Consider the following 14,893-nt stretch of genomic DNA (forward strand, 5'->3'; position numbering starts at 1 on the left):
AACTTTGGTCCCTCCTCTCTTTTCCATAAAAAAACTAACGGTTTTGGGACCAAAAGTGCAAATGAACCAAAACCAAATAAAAAAATTAAAAATTAAAATCCAGAAAACACTTTTAATCTTCCTCTTCCTCCTTTATCATCTTCATCATCTTCAAACACAGATGTGAGATTGACACAAAACATATTCTCTCACAGTCATACTTCCCTTCACCCACCAGTCATCCATTTCCTTCCTCACCCACCATCACATAAAACCCACATAATGAAGAACAAACCCAAGAAACACACATGGAAGAAGAAATTGGAAAACATGAGTATTGATTGAAAAGTTTTGATTTTTCTTCCAGCAGAGGCATAAAGCCAAAGATGCAGAACGAAGAAATTGGAAAAGAATGAGTATTGATTGATTGGACCGTTTCCTATACCACAACCAAAGATGCAGACCAAAGAAAATTGGAAAAAAATGGGTATCAGTTCATCTAATGGGTATTGATTTTTCTTCCTATGATTGGACCGATCTGTTACATTTCGTGTCATGAATTACAAGTTGCATAACTCAATTTGCTTTTAGTTGTAAATTATGATTTCAATTTTGTGATCTGAAGTTCAGTTTTCTCTACTCTCAACACTCAACCATGGAATTTTTTAAAAAATTGTTGGGATTTTTATTTTGAAGATATTGAAATTGAAGAGGAAGAAAATGAAGATGAAGAACAACATTCATGTTTTCTGAGTTTTTAATTTTAATTCCAAATTTTTAATTATTTTTCTGGTTTAATTACATTTTTAACTTTAGAACCGTTAGTTTTTGGATGGAAAAAAGATGAGGGACCAAAATTGTTAACGGAGGTTAACGTTGGGGATGCATAATGAGAGTTTTGAAGTTTAGAGACCCTGATGACACATATATCATTCGTAGGGGATCAAAAGTGCGATTAAGCTAAAATTGGAAGCTATCTAAAAAATTTCCTTTTGTCTTCTTTAACTTTCTTTTGAGTTCTTTCTCTGCTGGGACGGCGCTGCCGAGCTTCTCTCCCTTTTCAACCAAGGAATCTTTCTTTTAGATTTTACCCGGGTGTCACTACTTTACTATTTCTTTTGGATTTTTTATTAAAACATTATTATAAGAATTTGTCAATTTGAGATTTGGGATTAGCCTTTTTTTCCACACGACCGGGTGTTGTTTGGGTTCCATCTCGTTTCTTTAAGAAAGATAATAGTAACCTTCAAAAAAAAAGAAAGATAATAGTAATAACTAATTAGTTAGTAAATTATTAATTATTTCATTAAAAATAAGAAGATGATGAAAGATAAAGCAGTGCATGTTTTGTTTCATCGTAATTATGTGTTTCATGTGTCATGTAGATATTTATTTACCATTATATAAATGTGTACAATTCTTATTTTCATAAAATCTCAAAACAAAATCTATAAAACTACTCTTTCATTCAAATAAAAGAGTGGAGACTTCATTTTTTTTATTTATTTATGAGTTTTTCATCATCCCATCCTGACTCATGTTGCAACACTAAGTATATGATACTTATTTTTAAATTGTTAATAGTAACTTAGTTTACAATAATTACGTATCATTATAAAAAAAAAATTAAAGCCAAGTATAATAAAAAAAGTATAAGGGGTATCTTTCGATATACCAATAAAAAAGTACAAGAGGTATTTCAAACCCAAACTTTGCTACAAATTATTTCATCATTGAGAGCTATAAATATAGAGAGTTAAGTGACCTTTGGTTTTCCTTTAATATTGCCAAGCTTGCTACAAATACACTATACATGTGAAAATTCATATTTTTTAAAGCAATATGTCATTTAATCTTAGGTAGCGTTTGGTAGACAGGTGTGAAGGGAACAGAACGGAATATTTAGGTTCTGTTCTGTGTTTGTTATGATTTTGAGTTGGAATGGAACGGGACATAAGACCCTTGGAACGAGACATTTTGGTTCCATGGAAAATGGTGAAACGGAAGAAAACAGAACAGAACACTCAATTAAAAGACAAAAATGCCCATAAATTTATTACATGAATCTATTTATCAATTCACTCTACTATAATATTTTTTTCATCAATCTACGAAAATCTGATTCATACAATTTTTTTGCGGACTGAAGCACATGAGCGAGTTTTGCATATATATATATATATATATATATATATATATATATATATATATATATATATACTAGTGTCTTTTTACTCGTGCGTTGCACGGGAAATATGTTTGTCGTATTTGATACGTCAGTCAATATGTTGTTTTTTAAAATATATTAAACAACAAATGAAATATAAGAATCTGAAATGCGTAGCAAGTTCAACAAAAGGACTTGTCTTCTAAGGCTGATCCAGATCAACAGGAACTGGTTTGACATTCGTTGTGAACATGAAGACAATAGAACATCATAGATATAAGGAATTACCAATTTATTAAACAACAGATGAAATAGAAGAGTCTCAACTGCTAAGCAAAGTGGTCAAAAAGTCTTAAATTGAAACTCTTGTTTACGAAATATCAAATACTGCAAAACATATAAGGGGATGATTTAATAGTGGTTAATAAACAGTAGTTGAGTTAATCTGCAGTGAACGCGATTATGCGCGTTAGTTTCCACTCATATGTTGTCAAAAATTTCTTGGTAGACAACAGATGAAATAGAAGAGTCTGAAATGCTAAGCAAAGTGGACCAAAATACTTCTCTATTAAGCCTGATTTACTCGTAAGTAACCAAAATGCACAAATCATAGATATAAAGAATTACCAACATGTTAAACAACAGGTGAAATAGAAGAGTCTGAAATGCTAAGCAAAGTGATCTAAAAGTCTTAAATTGAAACCCTTGTTTGAAATTCGTGCGATTGTTTAACTAATAAAAAGATTGGTTAACGAAATCTCAAATACTGCAAAACATATAAGGGGATGGTTTAATGTTGGCTAATAAACAATAGCTGAGTTAATCTACAGTGAGCGCGATTATGCGTGTTCGTTTCAACTCCTATGTTCTAAAAAACTTCTTGGTAGACAACATTGCGCGTGGAGTTTGAAGCTACCCCTTGCTCATCCACAATGAGCACCTTCAGTTCTTTTATATAGATTTGACCCTTGATAGAGTGACATACAGCTGTCCATGAGTGAACACATGCCTCAAAAGGTACAAACCCACATGTGAAAGGGACTAACCCTGACTCTTGTTCATAGTCATTGCGAACCATAAAGTCACAGGGAATTGCCTTGGAGATAATTTGAAGGGAAGACCAGAGTCAGAAGGTGTTAAGGTTATCCTTGGAATGTACTCTGTTTTGCCCAACTTGATTCCTTACAAAACAGTTGCAACAATTATATATTGAGTAAGATGAGTGACTCTCAATTGGGTTTCATTGCACAAACCAACTGCTTGGTCTATGTTTCGAAGAAGCATAATCGGAATTCCAACTTTCAATGTTAGTCTGTGGTTTGGAATTCTTGAGCACTGAACGTCGTTTAAAAACTCAGAGGTGAACCATTCTGCATCGACTTCAGAATCTTCATCTGATCTACATGGGGTATCGTAGCTCAAATATTGTCTCTCGAGACCAAGAAGCTTTGACAGCATGTAGGTTTTGACTTGCTCGACACTCTTGAGGGTCGGGGCGAGAATCGCTCTTTCTTGGAAGTATGAATCATTTTCCAAGTTCGCCACCAAGTTCGGATAAGCAAAATTAACCAATTCAAGAAGAGGATCAGGACCTTGTCCAATCAATAAATCTGACAGAATCTCAATTGTGGTTTCAGCCTCGTCGATGGTTTTAACTGTTCCGTCGCCCACCTTAAGAATCCACTCTGCAAACTCTCTTATATCTGCAGCAGACGCAAATCAAATATATGAAGGAGTTTTCTTATAGATGAAGGAGTTTTCTTATCCCTCAACCAACCCAGAAATCTCAATAACAGGCAACTCAAGTGAGAAACACAGAGTACATAAATCAAATAAAAATTTAAATTTCACATAAAATTAAATAAAATAGGTTCACATAAAGGAGACTCACGTGATTAATACAATATCTCCAGTTTCAAAAGTCGAACCTCTTCAAAAATCCATCAATACTACTTGTCATGGGTACGATTTAGCTTAGTTGTAGAATCAGACATTCAAATAGTATAAGCTTTATTAGGGCTTGAAATATTGATCAAATGAAAGTTTCAATACATAAATTATTGACTCAACATTTAATAGAAACATAAAATTAACAAAAAAAAAGGAACCATAATTTGTGCTCTCACGTTCAAATAGTATAACCATAATTCATCATAGAAGCATGTAGAACCTTGGGCGACTTGAGACCTACAAAAGAGAAAACAAAAGAGCATATAAGAATCAGATTTGGAGAATAAAATAGACTTGGATGGATGAAAATCATTCTAACAAATATATCGAAAGAGGATGAGGAAAATAATCTAATTACTCAACAACATTTATGTCAAACACTTACACAATTATCAACTTATACAATTATCAGCACCACATGAAGCAAGTTGCATACTCGAGCGATCTTCCTCATTTTTATTCCATGCCAACTGTAACACCCCATTTTTCGTTATTTGGTTATTTAGTATTTTATTTTAATTACTATTATGCTATATGGTAATTTGATGAATTATGCGATTTTATTAGATAATTAAGTGATTATGTGATATATGGAGTGAGTAAATTATTTAAATTATATATGAGTGATATTTGTGATATAATTTAAATCTTATGTGATATAGTATAAGATTTAGATAAATAAGGTTGTTAGGTTTTTGTGTGAGTAATTGAGAGTGAGGCCCATTAGTATGACTATTTAAGGGATATGAGTGAATTAGAAAGAGAGAAATCAGAATTTGAGAATTGGAGAAGTTAGCAGAGGAGAAGAAAAGAAGCGTGAAAGAGAGAAGGGGAGAAAAGAGAAGAAAAACCTAGAATTTGACCTTCAAGAGGTAAGGGTTTGAATTTACCTTGTATAATTGTAGAATAACAGAGGTTGAGTTTAACATGAAGGAACCCCCATCTTCTTTGAAAATTCAGAACTGAGAGACTGTGTTGAGTGTTAACATGTGGTGAGCAAAATTGATTTTGAGCGAAATTGAGGTTCTGGGGAAAATTGGGTTCTGTTCTGTTATGCCCGCGGAAACCCTAACAGCCTGTGCTGTAGAGACCATAACTCTCTCTACAGAATTCCAAATTGGGTGAAACCAATTTTATATGAAAGCTAACGTATAAGGCTATGTTTGGTAAAATTTTCATAATTTTTGGACTGCTCATTTAGTACCAGGATTATATGCAAGTTTGCTATGTTTCTGCTTATTTCTGGGATTGATTCTGAAACTGATTCTAGTAATTGATATGAGACATTTGATGATTTTGTGTTGCTATTTTGTCAGTGAAATAGTGAATGATTTGATAATTGTATTGAAGTGTTATTTTGTGCAATTTTGGTGTGATTTCCGTTATGGAATTTGGTGAGAAAATATGTTATATATTTGGGGCTGGAGTGGTCTCAAATTGCATGTTTTAATTTATGAGTTTTTGCACGAAATACACTTCATTTAGTCAAGAGGCAACGTGTCGGTTTTCATCGGAAAACTGAGGTTTGTCCCAGAACTGGAGTGGTTCTGGAAGTCTGGCGTGGACTTCATTGGTGGTTAACTGTCTGGAGTGGACGCGGTGATACCGCTAAGGTTAACAATTGATACCACATGCATACATTAGAGTCTCACACACTAAGTTTCACGTTTTTAGTGGTTTTATGTGTTTGGTGATTTGTTGGTGAATTGTTTTGCTGTTGTGGTAAAGTCGAATTATTATTCTTCTTTAAGCTTATAATTTTTCGAAACATTAATAAGAATTGTGAAACTGTCTTGAGAGAAAATATTATAATCACTCAGATTTTAAAGACAATGTGAAGAGTTTATAAAGCAGGATCTTAATTGTTTACTTGCTCTTTGTTATGCTATATTTTATACAATGTAAGTTCTTACCCTTCTGTTGGAATGATGTTCTATGCGACATCGCTCAGGTACTGGAGATAAAGGATGTGGCTCATGATGAGTAGCTTCGGAGAGTCTTAGTTTATGTTATTATTATTATTATTATTATTATTATAATAAAATAAGTGTCTTGCTCTGTAATGTAACACTGGGTATATATTTTACGTTACTTTTACATTTCTGTTGAGAGGATTTTATAACCTTTCCTTATGGAAGTTGTTGAATAATTTTCTAAATTATGGCGATGTCGTACTGTTGATGGTCGAAGTGCCTATGAAATTCAGTTTTGAGTATGATGAAATTTATTGGAATATCAAGGAAGATAAACCTATTTAAATAAGTGATCTTATGCATCTTAGGATTATCTGGCTGGTTTAGAAATTTTATTGGCATAAAAAAATTCTTTCTTTGAAAAGCATATGAACTTATAAATTTTCAAACACAATCAGTGTTAATTTCAATGAGTTTTCGTGAAGAAGTGTAATACTCCCTTGATATGTTTTTAAACTCTGATAAACGTTTTTAAATAAAACAAGGGGAAAAAGGGGGTGTTACACCAACCGGTTCACAGCAGATGTATATAGGGGAGGAGATGGCTGATGCAGTATTAGTAAGGAGTCATCTAGGTAAATCTTAGATAATTAAGACAAATATTTTAAAATTTTATGAAAAAGTTTCTCAAATTTAAAATTACCTTTGAAAAATCGGTTTCAAGATTTGTTATGGAAATAAATTTTAGGTGAAGAAAAAGTTTATTTTTAGAGTATTAATAAAATTTTATGTTATTTTTATTGAATTTTCGGATTTTTATTTAATTAAGGATTTTATGAGTTTTTATTAGTTAATTTTTATTGATTTTTTAGTTTTTTTATTTAATCTAGGTAAATCTTAGATAGTTAGGGCAAATCTTTTAAAATTTTATGATAATTTTCTTAGATTTAAAATTACCTTTAAAAAGTCGGTTTCAAGATTTGTTATGGAAATAATTTTAGGTGAAGAAAAAGTTTATTTTTAGAGTATTGATTAAATTTTATGTTATTTTTATTAAATTTTCGAATTTTTATTTAATTCAGAATTTATCCTCTTTTCTGGAAGATTTGAGACAGATCAAATTTCCTAGAATCAATCTCATGATTATTTCCTCAATTTCCTTTTTTTTTATCTAATCTTCCGATTTTTTTCAATATTCGGATTTTATTAATTGTTGAATTTCGAAACTGTTTTTTATAAGCTTTTGAATTTTCTATAAAGAGGTTAAAATAATAATAATAATAATAATAATAATAATAATAAGTTAATAAATATAATCATAATAATTATCATCATCATATTAATAATAATGTCAGATTCCAAAAAAAAATCTCACTTTAAAAAAAATGTCTTGTTGTAAAAAAAAAAATTAGGTGTTCACATTCATTACTTAATTATATGCTCTAATTCAATCTAGGGTTAACTATCAGATTGGTCCCTGTCTTTGTTTCGCCGTCTGAGGTAAGTCCCTCCCCGGAAAATTTATTGTCTTTGGTCCTCATGTTTGAAAAACTTTTGGAGCGGATCCTCGCCGGAGCCCGGAGCTCCGGCGAGTAATGAAATGGCATGCTGAGTGGATTAACGGTGCTTATGTGGAATAAAAAAAATTAAAATAATAAACACATCAGAAAATTAAAAAAAATTAAAGCCCAAAACTTTTCATAACTCACAAGTTAACCCCCAAATCAAAGAAACCCTAAATCCCTAAATCAGAAGATTCAAACCCAGTAACACTAAACCTAAAATCCCAAAATTTCTATTAAAACCAAATTCAGATTTCTCATAGCACCAACAGAAACCTAACAAATCAAACCCAGCAACACTACACCACTCTTTCCAGTTTGCACCGATTTCCCACTCTCCCACCACCGATTCCCCACTCTCCCACCACCTCCACTCTCCCACCACCTCCACTCTCCCACCACTCACTCAAGAGCGACGAGATCGAGATTGACAGAAGAGGAAGAAGTCGAGAAAGAGGAAAGAGCGCGCGGGAGGAGAAGCGCTGAACCAGATCTTCGTCGCCTTCGTTCATGCTGTTCATCATCACCGTCATCTTCGTCGCCGTCGGCGGCGACGGTCTGAGACGCCAGGACGCGAGAGGCACCATGTTGTGGCGAACCGACGTCGTTGTAATGGGTTCACGGGAGGGAAGACTGAAGGTCGAAGGTTTTCTTCATCTCCTCCCTGTTGGAATTGTGGTTTGGGGTTGTGTTTCAGGTTCGACGATCTGTGACCTCTGTATTGTGCTGTTGGTGCTCTTCCGGCTGGGAGCTGTGGGAAGCGTTTTTGTTTCTTGCTCTTCTTTTGCTAGTGTTTTTGTTTCTTTTTCTTTCTCTGAGATGTAACTGGGTTTGTGCCCCCTTTTATTAATTCAATTTTTGCCCAGATTATTAGTTCTATTTTTACCCAGATGTTGCCCAAGTTATAATTTTTACCCAGATCTTGTACGGTGAATGATGTGGGTGAAGGGGTAGGAAATGGTTTTTGGGGGTTTGATTTTCTGGGGTTTTGTTATTTCTGGGTTTGGGTTATTGTTTTAAGTTTGAGGGACATGAAGAACATGGTGAGGGGCTTGATAATGTGGCCCATTGCTGCATAGGTGTCTTACTGCATTGCTGCATAATTATCGGTTTATGCATAATTTGGATTGACTCATGATGCATAATTCTTGCTGTGCTAAACTTGGTTTCTAATCTGATGTCCCTTGACAGCAGCGTTTGTGTGGTATTGGATTTTTGTGTCTGGTGATGGGCTGCTGGTGATGGGATGCTGGAAGTATATTGGTTTATGTTGATTTTCTGACTTTAGGGATTAGGAAAATGGGGAAAGTTGGGGTAAGGGTCATTCGGGAATTAGAAAAAAAATTGGGGTTTTTTAATTAATTTATTTTCCTATGTGTAAAAGTATTTTTTTATAAAAAAATCCATGTCAGCTCACTTGTCCCACTCAGCATGCCATTTCATTACTCGCCGGAGCCCGGGGCTCCGGCGAGGATCCGCTCCAAAAAAATTTCAAACACGAGGACCAAAGACAATAAATTTTCCGGGGAGGGACTTATCTCAGACGGCAAGACAAAGACAGGGACCAATCTGATAGTTAACCCTTCAATCTAATATAATAATTTAACAAATCTAATTTAACAATATGACGTTTTATTTGGTTTCAAAAAAATTTGACGTTTTATTTGGAAGCTCCTTTTCAATTTTATATTTATATAATTATTAATGTTTCCCACCAATCTTTATCAATTTTTTTCTTGTTTATTTTATTATAAACATACAATTATAAGGTTATTATAACCCAACGTGATTTTCATATTTCCTGAAATTAACAATAAATAATAAGATAAATTAAGATAAAATCAAGAATTAAACAACCTAAATTCTAATCAAATCTAAAATTTAAAAAGGTAATAAATAAAGATAGATAAAAACTACAAAAATCTAGCAAATCACAATAAAATCTCATAAAATCCTGAATTAATTAAAAATCCGAATATTCAATAAAAATACCATAAAAATTAATTAATACTTTAAAAATAAATAATAAGATAAATTAAGATAAAATCATGAAATAAACAACATAAATCCTAATCAAATCTAAAATTTAAAAAGGTACTAAATAAATATAGATAAAAACTCTCAAAATCTAACAAATCACAATAAAAGCTCATAAAATCCTGAATTAATTAAAAATCCGAAAATTAAATAAAAATTAATTAATACCCTAAAAATAAATTAAGATAAAATCAAGAAATAAACAACCTAAATCCTAATCAAATCTAAAATTTAAAAATGTATTTTTTTATGAGAATTAACCTGAGAATGACACGTGGAATTTTTTTAGGAGAACTAATGTGAGAATGACACGTCACTAAACCAGTCTGATAGGAGTTCTTCTTTTCTAATATATATATATATATATATATATATATATTGGTGTTTCACTAATATTTTATTTTAAATTTTATTATTAACATAAAGAATTAATTATAACTATTTAACTTATGTAACTAAATATATAAGTTTATTGATGAAATTTATTATAAATCGGAGATAATAATAAATTTTAAACTTTTAAGTTAATTTGTATACAATATAGTATAGGAATAATATAATATATGAATAAGTTATTCTATTTAATTAACTTTTGATGTTTAATAAACATTAAATATGATAGGGGTATATATGTAATTAATTGTGTGGTTCTGTTCTGTTCGCTTTGTATTTACCAAACACAGTGCACATAAAAAAATTGTCCTGTTCCATCCTGTTACATTCTGTTCCGTTCCGTTCCGTCCCGTTCTGTTCAGTTTCCAAACGCTACCTTAGTGCCTGTTTGGGTGGGTGTTGGAGGCCCCAAACGCACGTTGCCAACGCTGAAAATAAGACGCTCCAAGTTATAGCTTCTCCCCCAACGCACGTTTCCATCGCTCCTCACCGTTGTCCCAAACAGGCCCTTAGTCACCCCCACAATTATATTCTGGCTCCGCCCCTGCCCTAACATAACCAAGAACATCAATTTACAGAGAAAAACTAACAAGAACAAAACAAGACAACCCTACCCAACAACATCACCCAATTTCCAGAGCACAACATGAACCCAAACATCTCTCTAGCTCATTCCCCCCAATCTGCTCCTCGTCCTCTCCCCCTTCCCCGAACCCAAATCTCTCTCTGCCTTCTTCAACCTCCTAAACGATGAGTCATCGTTTCCAGATGTCACCTCCTTCTGCGAAAGCTTCTCTTGCTCTTTTGGCACCGTCACCCGCACATTTGGCTCCTTCGGTATCCATTGTAGTTGGATTACTGTCAACAATCACAATCACAATAGTGAGAGTAGTGAGGAGGTTGTGAAGATTCGAGGGTTGTTTGAGACTGAGGCTGCGAAATTAGGTTGGGGGTTTTGCTCTATTGATTCAATTTTGCTTGGTTTCACTCTTGTTCCTTTTGGTTTGATTTGTCTCAAAATTGGGTTTCCATGGTTTTGCACTCGTTCTTGTTCTTCTTCTAGCAAAGCACATGTGCAATTGAGTCTTCGGATCAAAGATGTAAATGGGAGACGATTTTTTTTTTGGGTTCCTTTCATTTGTAATTATTTGTTTTTTTAATTTAATTTTAATTACTGATGTATTATGAATGGGGTGAGAATAGAAGAAAATTGGTGTAAATATATTAAAGAAGGGAGGGTGGTGTGAATAGAAATGCCATGGAGATTTAAAACTAAAATAAAAAGCCACGTGGAAAAGATGACCGGGTAAAAAATAAGACACATCAGACTCAGACACACTTTGGATCTAATTAGATTAAAAAAAAAATTAGGGACCCAATTTGATGCGAAAATTTTACAAGGATCAGAATTGATTCCCTTTATAATTATAGGGACTAAAAGAGTATTTAAGCCTTAGTTTTTTTACTAATTATTAAAAAGAGTGTGGGCATATTTTGTAAGCTTGGTCATAATGTGAATAGTGTAAGTAAAGATCTAATCAACACTTGCCATATTAAGTGTCCATACATTACTAGTTAGTACACTTCACTCCTGTAACCTACACTCATCTAAATTTATGGGCACCCAAGCATGCACCTACCTATAATCATAAACAATCACGAAGGTAAGACATATTTCACCTGTAATTAAGATATATATTAAGATATATATATATATATATATATATATATATATATTAATTTTCCATGTTAACTATTAACTAACAATTCATCCAGCATAGGCATATCATTATTCTTCTTATCCAGATTCCATGTTTAAGAAAGTTTAAGTAGAAACCAACTGGGAACACAGTATCTTGTATGCAGATTACAATACAAGTCCTAAGCCTGAGCTTCCTGCAGTTGCAAATTTGGCAAGTTTTCATCATTTGGACGGAAGAGCTTCGTGATATTATGGATACAGTTGAAGAAGCACAACGTGACAACAAGTAAAAGGAGGGCGTTGATGAGATACCATGACAAAGATTCCGGGAGGAGGATCCAGAGCAATGTCTCACAACCAACAACACCTGACACGTGGAAAACAATGACAGTAGTTGCCAAGTTCATGTCAGCTGCGGATGCAACTGCGTGGCAGAGTACAGCTGTGAGGAATACCAACATGCTTGGACTAGAATGCTCGAAGGGGTTGGTGCCTCCTCCTGAGCCTTGGTACTTAATTCCAATTGAGCCTAACTCCATGGACTTCACAATCAAATACGTGTTGTACATGGCGAGTGTTGAAGAGAAAGAGAAAATATTAATTGTGCTAATTAAGGCTCTAATCATACTTAACCATATTAACCCCAAAAATTTTGATTTTATTTTTTATCTCTGCCGCGTACCAAATATATAGGGTGTGATCAGTGTATGATAGTGTTTCAACTAGGAAACTTCCTGCTGGAAATCATGAGACGCCACAAAATTTGACTATTTGGCTGTGTTAACTCTAACTTTGATAATTAATAAACTATTTGGCTGTGTTAACTCTAACTTGACTTCCTTTGAGGTAAAATGCGGCTGAAACGCCACAAAATTTGACTATTCAACCAAGGCCCGTTGGGCTGATCTGTCTTATATATTCCACCAGTCCAGGCCCAGCCACAAGACCAACAGCTAGCAACTGTTTTATTGGAACCGCCCTATAACCAAGAGTGAAGTCCAATTTTTTTTTTTTAAAGAGTGGAGTCCAGTTTAAGTATGAGGAGTATTAGGATGATCATTTTTTTTCTATAAGCATATTGGGATGAACATTACATCCAGAGTGTTCTAATGAAGGCGGAAGTAGGATAGAAAAGAAGTTGATTGGAATGGTGAAGTAAGTCCCACATTACTTACTATGTTAAATGAAGAAGGAGGATAAGAAAGAGTTATTAGAGAAGTCTACATTATCGCATCAGGGTCGGCCTTGGGCCTGTGCAAGCAGGCCCACAGCCCAGGGCCTCCAAAAAGAAGGGGTCCCAAAAAAAATTTGTGAGATATATTTTCAAAATATATAAATCATTAATGTTCGAAAATATTCTAATATAGTGAGCTAGTTCAATGGAAAAACACTATGCGCTGGAACCTGTGTGGCCCCTGGGATTCGAACCCGCGAGACGCGAGCTGCATGGCCAGGAGATGTGTTGCCAAGCGAACCAACGCATTGCTAGTTAATAATTCCGGACATTAATTGTATATAGCGGTTTTTTAAGAGCTTAATTAGCATTGGAATGTGGAAGGTTTCCTTGGGTTCTTCTACCTAATTTACTAGATAAGTGGATATTAATTGGTGAACCAATTAACTCTGAAAATGCTTAATGGGTTAGCATTGATTGCAATTGAGAATAATATGTTGGAGAATATACAATATGAAACTTGATTGAAAATTTTGCTTCAAAAAATGCTAGGAGTGAGGCTTTTTTGAAGTAGTTAAATTTTTTTTTGGATTATATTGACTAGAATATGACATTTTGTTTATGTTAGTCACATATTTTTGAAGTTGTTGATGCTATTTATAATTTAAATAGATAATGTTCTTTAAAAAAAATTATTGGGGGTCCATTTTTATTATTTGTCCAGGGCCTCCAAAATGTCGGGACCGGCCCTGTCTAGCATGGTAAAGCAAGAGGGAGGCCAGCACTATATATTAGACTCAAATTCTTTATTTTTATATGTACGAGTAAATAACACTTTAAACTTATATCTGACTTAGTTTAAAAATTTACTTTGTGAGAGTGTTGGTATACTGAAGTATTGGGTGAGATTGAGAGAAGTTTATCTGCTGTAAAAAAATTCATATAGTGATTACTCTCTTGTTGTTGGTTTAAACACGTGGTTATAAAGAGAGCGCTTGAGGGTTTAAATAGAAGTTAAGAAGATTTAATTAGGGTTGGACATCTAAACTAATGCCTCAGTTCCTCTCAGTAATAAGGCGAGCGCTTGAGTTTTTGATGTACCCTAGCCATTTCATGTTTACACAATGGAAGAAATCTTTAACTCAACCTTTGAATCAGTATAGAAGTGAAGATGTGTTTACCCTTTAGGTAGACCATTCTTTATGCATATAAGAGCCTCCTTAAACCGTCATCCAACCGCCCATGTAACGTGGCAGCTTTACATCACTCTATGAGATTGTGTTTGACCCCCATTTAAGAATGCTCTTCAATTCAGGGGCATAATTATGGGTAATTGAAAGGGTCGCTAATGTTATTTTCTTTAAAGTGGATCTGCATTACCATCGATTTAGCCATATGTAATCATCGAACGACTCGGTAGTCGTTAATAATTAACCGTCGGTAATTTCATGCTTTCTTATAGTGAAATCTCCTTTAAAAATGGACTATGAACTCTAAATCCTCCATTTCACTGAGAATGGGTTTTTGCATAATCAATAACTGCTTGACTTTCTTGAATGATGGTTGCACATGAACTTGTTTGTGGCATAAATCCACCATGTTAATGAGAATGAATTTACATAATTCCCACAAACGACAGAAGTTGATCTTCTAGAACAACGTGTTCCCTTTGATCCAATTCAGGGATGTGCGGTGTAGCGTGTGTTTTTTTTAGAGCACAGTGATGAAGCATCAAGAATCCACAACGAAGAGATACCTGCAAAACACATTCAGACGCTTAAGCTACCTCAAGTTCTGAGAGAGAACTTCAAAGTCCAGATGATCACTCTTAGAGCAAAAATGTACAATGTCTAACTTGTAGTAGTGATCAAACCTATACTTATAATGTCCGCAGTGTTCCACGGTCGATGTTTATTACCTTTTGCTAGCATGTTACACTACAAAAAAATGTGCCAATTGTGGCGGTTAATTTTTGTAAATTACGTCGGTTTTGACTGACAAAATCTACATAAATGT

The sequence above is a fragment of the Lotus japonicus genome, chromosome 6 (genome assembly GCF_012489685.1).
Source record: "Lotus japonicus ecotype B-129 chromosome 6, LjGifu_v1.2".
Lineage (NCBI taxonomy): Eukaryota > Viridiplantae > Streptophyta > Magnoliopsida > Fabales > Fabaceae > Lotus > Lotus japonicus.